We start from the raw sequence: 9,365 nt of genomic DNA, 5'->3' as shown, positions 1-9,365 counted from the left end.
TTCTATCTCAACGTCTGCCTGAAAGGGCAGCGTGCTGGAAGATGGGAGCAGTTGTAGGGGATTCTGATAGACATGGGGGCAACTTGTTGATACAGGTGCTGGATAGGCCAAGCAGAAGTGAAGCACATCAGGTTCTGGTGCTCTTTACGAGCGAGGTTGGGGTGTGAAATTCTGTGGTGGTATTTCTTGTGGAGAGTATGAAATAGCAAACCTCAAGATCCTGGGGAGATTGAAAAGGTTTGAGAAGTACACAGCTTGTAGCTTAGGAGAACAGACTTCGGCTTATTCTGGAGGCTCTGAAGAACTCTGGCTTCTTCTCAAGTCCAGTCTCCATCTCTTGTTTCTATTTAAGCCATTTATCAATCATGCTCCCACATTCAATTCAGTGTTGCTAAGTGTTAGTCTCTGTCTTCTTAATAAAATCCTTTTAGGTACTGGCAGACCACTAGTACTTGCCCATGGTGCCTTCTTTTCTAGACCAAGTAAGTCCAGATGCCTCAATGGACATGAGTTCTAGTCCGCTGTCCTGTCTGATGGCCCAAGAGCTCCCAGCTACAAGCCAGCAGAATAAGCCAGTCTGCTCTGATACAAAGAATACAATAACACTGTTTAATAGAGCAAATTCTCAGCTACAAAGCACAGTTATTCAGTCATCACCATTAGCTCTGCATTTTCTCCAGTGACGAAGAAGAGCCTGCATGCTGCAGTTGTAAAAATCTGCACCAGTGTTCGTGACCCACTGTCATCCTCTCCTCACTGTGCCCACATCCACTCGTTGGTCTCCATAAACATTCATCAGGCATGAATGAACGTCAGTGAGTGCTGCCATTTTTTCCACATGGAGGAGTTCAATTACACACCTTTGCTTCATACACACTTCCATATCAGACATCATTTTGTCAGACTGCCCCTCTTACTGCCATCTGTCACATGGCAACAACATGTAAAGGGATACTGGCCAGTGGGCAGGTTCAATCTCTTCTGCCATACTGTCAGTATCTGCCTCTGACATCATAGCCTAATATGGTAAAATCGGAGATGTTACTTTCAGAACAGCCCTCATACTTCATTGTAGCAATATAGACAGTTCTGCCATTTCTTCAGCTCACATGAATCCATGCTGTCTTTAGGAAATCAGCATTATTTATTCTGTTTGCAAATCCTGTTCCAGAATCAGAGTGGGTATGTTGTGGCTGGAGTTGTAGCAGGTGCTTTTTGCATTCTGCAAGATATTCTTCTCTAGCCCAGCACTAAGAGTTCTGGAAGAGACTCACAGCACGGTTCTTGAAGAAGAAAACTTCTTATCATAAATTAAAAGAAAAAGCCAACAAAATCTTATCTTAAAACAAATCATTTTACATGTTGAAAGGCAGAAAGGTGCTGCAGTCTTACCTTATTTACTCCTTTGCTACCTCAGTCAAGTATTTGTTTACAGTACTGTAACAAGATAGATATGGAAGAAATTCTTGCTGCTTTTCTGTCACTGTTGTTTCTCTACAGTTGTGTTGTGTTAAATTGCTGTGTTTTAGTTTAGTGACTTTAGGTTGGAAAAGACCCTCATGATCTACCTTCATCCCCATGTTTCTAATGGATCATAGAATCATAGAATCATAAGTTTGGAAAGGGCCTACAGTATCATCTAATCCAATTGTTCTCCCATCACCATTACAACCACAAGCCTCTAAACTATATCTCATAGCTCCTCATCCAGACACCTCTTGCCAGAGATACAACTCCCCACCACCCTGGGCAGGCAATTCCAGTGCCTGACATGATGGAGCAAAGTCAGCTCTGGTACTGTCTACCAGAAACAAGAGGATTCCTGTAAATTCTTTAATTGTCAGAGATCCTCTGAAGGAGGGTGTAGTCTTGCCAAAAGCATTCTGAAATGGAGGCTGAGACTTTCTGCTTTAGCAAAAGAACTTCAACACTTCGAAGGGATCTAGCCCATTAAATGGCTCCTTGTTTTCTTTGCATATTTGTTTTAATGCATTTTGTCACTGTCAAGTATCTCAAACAGAGGGGAAAAATATTTGCTTTCTAATTCTGCTGTTCAATGCTCATACTGTACCTAAGCTGTTCTGTTTTGGATGCGCTTGTTTTGATTGAATTACATCCAAAAGAGAATGTAACTTGCATAAATAATTGATAATTTACTCTGATATGTTTATTTTTAGACTTTCTTCAAGAGAATTACCCATCCTTTGATCTGAAGGAAACTGGATATGATTGGAAGGCATGTGTGGATGCCATGAACAGCACAGTCAGCAATCTCAGATGTGACTGTAAAAAGGCTACAGCTGAAATCCAACAGCAAATCTTGGCAGTGCATCCAAACGAAAGTTCCCCAGAGAGTCCCTCTTCTGTAAAGCCATGTGGAAGTGACACTATCAATCTCACAGACTGAAACTATCTTAGCAGCTTTATTTAGCAGGTTCCTCTAAATCCTACATTATTAGCAGCACAAAATAGTATATTTCATGAGATCAAGGTTAGCAGAAAATTTGGGAAGCCTAACTCTTTGTTGAAAGAGTACCTGTGCTATTGGGAGATGAATTCCACCGTTTCCCGTGGCATTGGTGATAAGTTCTCTCCTGAAAGAACCTCCCTTTCCTAATTCATTGATGGTGAAAAATTAATTTGATTACAAAAGATGCATTGCAGATCATGCTCTTCAACATCTTAGTTGACATAGTGACATAGACAATGAGATCAAGTGTACCCTCAGCAAGTTTGCTCATGACACCAAGCTGAGCAGTAGGAAGGGAAGCCATCCAGAGGGACCTGGACAGGCTTGAACAGTGGTTCCACATGAACTTAGTGTGGTTCAACAAGGCCAAAAGCACTGAGATCAGGGCAATCCCAGATATAGAACTCATTGAGAGCAGTTCTGCAGAGGACTTGAAGGTCCTAGCGGACAAAAAGCTGGATATGAGTCAGCAATGTGTGCTTGTAGCCCAGAGGGACAACTGTATCCTAGGCTTCATCAAAAGAGGACTGACCAGCAGGGTGAGGGAAGTGATTGTCCCCCTCTGCTCTGTCCTCATGAGGCCCCATCTGAATGGACTACTGCATCCAGGCCTAGGCCCCTCAGCATAAGAAAGACGTGGAGCTTTTGGAGTGGGTCCAAAGGAGGGCCCTTAGAATGACCAGATGGCTGGAGCACCTCTCTTATCAAGGAAAGTTGAGGGAACTGGGCTTGTTTAGCCTGGAGATGAGAAGATTCCAGGGAGATATCACTGAGGCCTTACAGAATTTGAAGGGAACTTAAAAACAGGAGGAAAACTGACTTTTTACATTGTCTAATACTGACAGGACAAGGGGGAATGGTTTTAAACTAAAAGAAGGGACATGTAGGTTCGATGTTAGGAGGGATTTCTTTACTCAGAGGGCAGTGAGGCACTGACACAGCTGCCTAGAGAAGATATGATGCCCCATCCCTGGAGGCACTCAAAGCCAGGTTGGATGGGCCCTGGGCAGCTGAGCTGGTGGGGGGCAGCCCTGCCCATGGCAGGGTGATGGGGCAGCGTGAGCTTTGAGGTCTCCTCCAACCCAAGACATTCTATGAATATATCTACAATCAAGGCAACAGAAGCAGGTGGAAATGTGGAGAGAAAAAGATGGACCTCTGTGAACGAAGATTAATAGTCAACTAAAATATTTCACTGTGTGTGAGGAAGCAAATTAGCTTCATTCTGATTCAATGCTACATAAAAACAAACAACAACAATAACAACAACAAAAAAAAAATCCCCAAAGCATTCAGAACAAACAGCCCAAGGTTTGGTTATGTTTTATCATGATGAAAATTGATGACAGTACTTCTTTGGGGGCATAGTCAGCTGCACAGTGGCATACATCTAATCAGGTCTGATGTCCACAAGGTGCAAATTCACTGCAACTTTCATCTAGACATTTAGAGGATTTGGACCCAGCTTCAGACTTAAGAAAGAATAATTTCCATTATCTTCTAGTGCTTGGACCTCTAGTTAACACTGTTAGGACATGTGCTGTGTACTGTTCACATGCAGTCAGTACCTTGAAGTGTAAAGGTACACTTTATCAAGCTCACAGTCATAGCTTTTAATATTCAGGTCGGTGGCTGCTGGTACACAGGGCTACACAGTTTGCTTTGCTGTCTGGTTACACTGCCGTTCTGTAGGCTTTTTGTTCTGTTGTTGTTAACTTAAATTCTGAAAGATGTGCAGTGATTATTCCTGCCCTTGCTTGCTCTTCCACACAACTTTGAGATTTTTTAGAATTTATTTAGAATTTTGTTTGTAGAGATTATTAGTTCCAAAACGGAGAAAAAGAGCCAAAAATGCTTACATATTTTCAGTAGCTATATGGAACTTTTTCACTGTCACTCATAGATTGGAACAGTAGAGTGATGTATTTATTGAATGACCTGACTGGCACTGAAATCTGTAGGTGTGGTGCATACCTCTAGCTTCCATATTGAGAAGAATAATTGAATGAAAGTAGAAATAGTTTTCTTGGTTCTGTTAGAAATGTATCACTTTTTGCTAACTTTTATAAAATAAAGTATTTTGCACTTAGGAAAACTATTTTATGAATAAAACTAGCATGTAGCTCCTTGCCTAAGTATTTGTGTGCTGAGTATTTCTTGTGTGGTTGACCTGCAGTTCAGGTGCAGTTGCATCTGGCAAGATTCTTGTGATCTGCTTTTGGGAACCAGAGCTTTGAGGAGATCTGGCTGAGGTGAGGTGACTACAAAATTTAGACTGCCTTAACTGATTCAGTAAACCAGAGAAAGGCATTTTGGACTTACCTGTAGTTACAGCTTTGTTGAAGTTATCTGAAAAAGATTGCCACAAAAAAAAAAAAAAAAAAAAAAAAAAAAAAAAAAAAAAAAAAAAAAAAGGAGTTGAATAAAATTGTTATTAAATTCCTTTAAACTGGTGCATTTTTAGTAGAGTAGGCCTTACTGACACGGTGGCATCAGTTTTTGTATTGCTCCCTTTTCAAGGTCTAAAACAGAGTGGGAGGGTAATCTATTTGTTTGAAAGACCGAGAATTCATCTTCAGTCCTTTGTATCTGTACCACAGAGCTGTACTCTCCTGCACGAGTTCCCATCCTTTATGCGTTAGAGCTGAGCCATTCAATTTGAGCATGTTTCAAATCTATGCGTTTGTTACCTGCCGCTTGTTACAGCTGGTCAAGATTATCTTAGTGGTCTTTTCCAGACGTAATGATTCTATCATTCCATTGTACTTCTAGCATCAGACTCGACAGCCCTCCTGTCCATACTTCTTATGTCTGAGTTACGATGCACATTACGTGATACCTCTGAAATGCTGCTCACCATGATGCATTATTGTAGGCTGGTGCATACAGTATTTTAATACAGTGTATTAATAGCAAATTAAATGTATAGCCATGGTATGCTACGTTTTTTAAAATGTGTGTAAGATATATAAAACTTTCAGTGTGACTTTTCACTAATTGACCCTAGACATCAACACTGATATGAAAATAATTGCCATAGCAAAATTCCTCCATGACCCTCCAGTTCTGACATACAACTCCTGTGGTTATCAACAGAGGTTCTTTGTGAGTCAGACCCGCAGTACTGGGATCTGCAGAAACAGTGCTAAAATCATCATTCCCCTGAAAAAAACTGCAGCAAGAACAGCACCTCAATGATTCTTTTTATAATACAGCACTTCCACAGGAGGAAAAAATTGGGACTGCTATACCTTCTACAATCAAAAGAGGATAAGGTTTTGATTTTGTTCGGTTTGGGTTTGGGATTGGGTAGGAGGTTTTGTTGTTCTTGTTGTTGTTTTGTTTGTTTTGAAAACAAAGATCTTTCCAATAGGTATGGCAGAGACTGATAGCCTCTCTGGACCAGGTCATCCTCTGCTCTTGGGTGTCAATGCAGGTATGAGGCAAGGTGTGGAGTTGGGTCTGGAGTCCAACGGCAGCAACCGTGCTGTGAAATGGATCTGAAGCCCATGCAGGAGATGGGGCCAGGCACAGCTGGAGAGTATGACCAGTGGGTGAGGGAAGCCTGTGGGACAAGGCAGGGACAGGAACACGGACAGAGCAGATGTAAGTTCACAGGGAACAGTAAAGCCTTGTGGGGCCCCCAGAGCATCTATGGAAACAATCTCCTAAAGGTGTTCACTTCAGCAGCCACAACTTGTCCCTTAGAACAGCATAATAGAACCATTTTTCAAGAAGGTTTTCAAGAACTGCATAAATGTGGCACTGAGGGACACAGTTAGTGGCCATGGTAGGGAGGGGTTGGTGGTAAGGCCAGAGGATCGTAGTAGTCTTTTCCAACTAAGATGATTCTATGATGCTATGATTTTATGTTGTTTTTGTTCCAAGTGTTTATTTGGATTGTTCAGTGGGAGCATTCACAGGATTTTAGAATATAATGTAGGATGGATTAAACATTTGTGCAGTTCTTTACTCCTAACTTATTTGTAGGTTTGGCTAAGCGATTATTTTGTTGCTCACTTGTACGGTCAGATTTCTTCAGATGTAGGTACCTGTATGAAAGGACATGGGAGATGTTAACTTTAAATGCCATCCAAACTATGCAGATATTTAGCACTGTTTCTTTCTTTGTTGTTCATAATTTTCTTTTGCTGAGCAGTGAGGTGACATCATAACACTACTCACTGAATGCCAGTACTGGCTGCTCCCCGGTAAATTGAAGGGCTCTAGCTCCATCTACTGAGAGCCAAAAACTTTCCTAGAAATGAAAGAAGCTCTCTGATTGAAAGAACTACTAGCTACTCAGGAAGAAAGCTGCTCTTGGTGCTAAACAGTTGAAGTTTCTCTTTCAGCCAAGCTTCATTTTGTTAATACACATATTTTCATTTTAAAATGATCTAATTTGGAATTTTACTTGCTTGGTGAGGTACAATTTTTGTTTTTCAAGATGTATACAGATATTGTTAACTGTAACAACCATTCACGTACACTTTTGTATGAGCAGCAGTATACAGGAGCTGAGGGAATACAGGGATCAGTGTTCTCTGATTTTTTGGCATTTAATTTGCTAGCATGAACTTCTCAGTAGAGAGGCACTGGCACAGCTGCCCAGAGAAGCTGTGGTGCCCCATCCCTGGAGGCACTCAAGGCCAGGTTGGATGGGGCCCTGGGCAGCTGAGCTGGTGGGGGGCAGCCCTGCCCATGGCAGGGGTTGGGACTGGGTGGGCTTTGAGATCCCTTTCAACCACAGAAATATCCTGGGTTGGATGGGATCCACAGAGATCGAATCCAACACCTGGCTCCACACAAGACCACCCAAAATCAAGCCTTATGTCTGAGAATGTTATCTTAATATTTCTTGAGCTCCTCTGATTTTATGATGTCCTGCTGCAGCCCCATCAAGGCTGAGATTTCCAGCACCATCAGCAGACAGGTCCACGCATGAGGCTTTGGGAATTTGGGTGAGGGGCCGGTAGCTGTCCAGGAGATGTCTTTCTATGATATTGTAGGCCAGGAGACAAAAAAACTATCACTGACTGCTAGTTTGAGATAAGGTTGCAGTTGCTGCAACAGAGTAACAAGCTCATCCAATTGGGGATGTTCAGCTCTGTGAGGTGGACACAGAATATCACCATCTGCAGCAGACTCCTGGTAGCCAACCAAGCATCCCATTTGCTTGGCTGTGCGAAATGCCCACTTCTGTATAACACTGAGTGATTTACTTTATTCTCTTATTTTATCCAGTCCCTGTCTTCACTCACTTCTGTGTACCATGGAGGCTGAAGAAGAAAGACATGCATCCATGATTAGGCATCAGTTTGCTTTTTGAGATCTGCATCACCAGTGGGCAATGCTCAGAGTTCTCGTCAGTTGAGAAATATAGGAAAACATTTGCTTAGATCATTCTCCGATCTGTGAAGAGTCTGCATGAGGCTGCAATTTGAAAAAAAATGGAGCAATAAAGGCAAGGAGGTGATTTACTCCTTCTAAAACTGACTGGGTAGGCTGGGTCTTGGGAGCTGTTTTTTGTCACATCCTACTTGGATTGACGGAGCTCAGAGCATCCATCTCTACTCAGATTTCACAATAAATATTATGCTCAAAGAGGACTGACTTAGTTTTCTGATTCACAGGATAATTCCTTTCCCTTACCAGTGACACAAGCAGGAAACGTCATTTAAAAAGGGAAAGCTATTTATTTTGACACAGAAAATAAACCATCAACTGAATTTATGTTTTAAGCTCTTAAGTGTTGCATGTTACTGGTATTGGTTTAGTGACTATAGGAAAGGAGTGAGTGGATGCATGAGACATGAAAATGAAGTATGTAGGCACAGTTTTTCCCCCTAACTGTCACAGAAATATGAAAACACCAATAAATTAATGGTACTGAATTAGTGCCATGACATTTTTTTCTATTTAAATGTTTTTACAGTAAAATTATTGACCCCACACCGAAAAAAAGTCAGAAAAATACAGAAAACTGTTTTGTTTTGTTTTTAATCATAATACACTAACAAAAAAAAAGGCTTGCAATATCCTGCCACTTCTTCTAGGAGATCAGAGGTAGCGTTGTAGTATAGTCATTCCCAATTCCCCTTTGGCCATTGCTCTGACTGAAGAGTTAGTTTTGCACGTTATGATCATGATGTTACTGGAAAGACATGCAGTCATTTAAAGCAGCAAGCTATGAAAAACTATTTGTTGTCCACACAAAGGAAATCTTCTTAAATTCCAGTAGGACAGTTTTCCATAAAACATGTTTTCCATTCTTTCACATATCTGGATTGTAAATGAGGATTATTTTCCTGCTTGTGTGATCTCATGGAGGTGCTAGCTGAGCACATTTCATCCTTTATTTTTTTTTTTGTTATAAGACTTTCATTTTATAGATCTACACTTCCAGCGCTCAGCAGAGATGAACAAAAGCAAATATCTGTCAAGTTCTTCACTTCTTCTTCGCATTTCACCAGTGAGATCTTTTACATGGAGATATTCCTGTGGGTTGTAATTCCTGTTTTCCTTTTTAACTGTAGCAACAGTAGTAGGTACATATAATAGCAGCAAGGTTATATACTCTTTTTAAAGGAAAAATATTTAAATATAGAAATGCTTTGTATTATTGTGGCTTTTCCTGACTTTGTTATAAATACACAACTGTCTTAAGAAAGCCTTTACTCAGAAGCTGCAGTCCAAATTGACTCTTGTTTAATTTGGAAGCATACAAGCTTTTGCATGGCTTTGAACTTATTAACCTGATAACTAAGCCTGTGGCCTGATTCTGAAAACAGCATCTGAGTGCGCAACAATTTTTTCTCCATTACATTTATGACTACTAAAGGTAGGAACAATTAACGTGCGGGAACACAGCTGGAGGATCAGGGTCTAGGTTAGC

This window comes from Lagopus muta, chromosome 1 (assembly GCF_023343835.1).
Source record: "Lagopus muta isolate bLagMut1 chromosome 1, bLagMut1 primary, whole genome shotgun sequence".
Classification (NCBI taxonomy): domain Eukaryota; kingdom Metazoa; phylum Chordata; class Aves; order Galliformes; family Phasianidae; genus Lagopus; species Lagopus muta.
The sequence above is the reverse complement of the archived record's forward strand: the minus strand, read 5'-3'. Positions refer to the sequence as shown.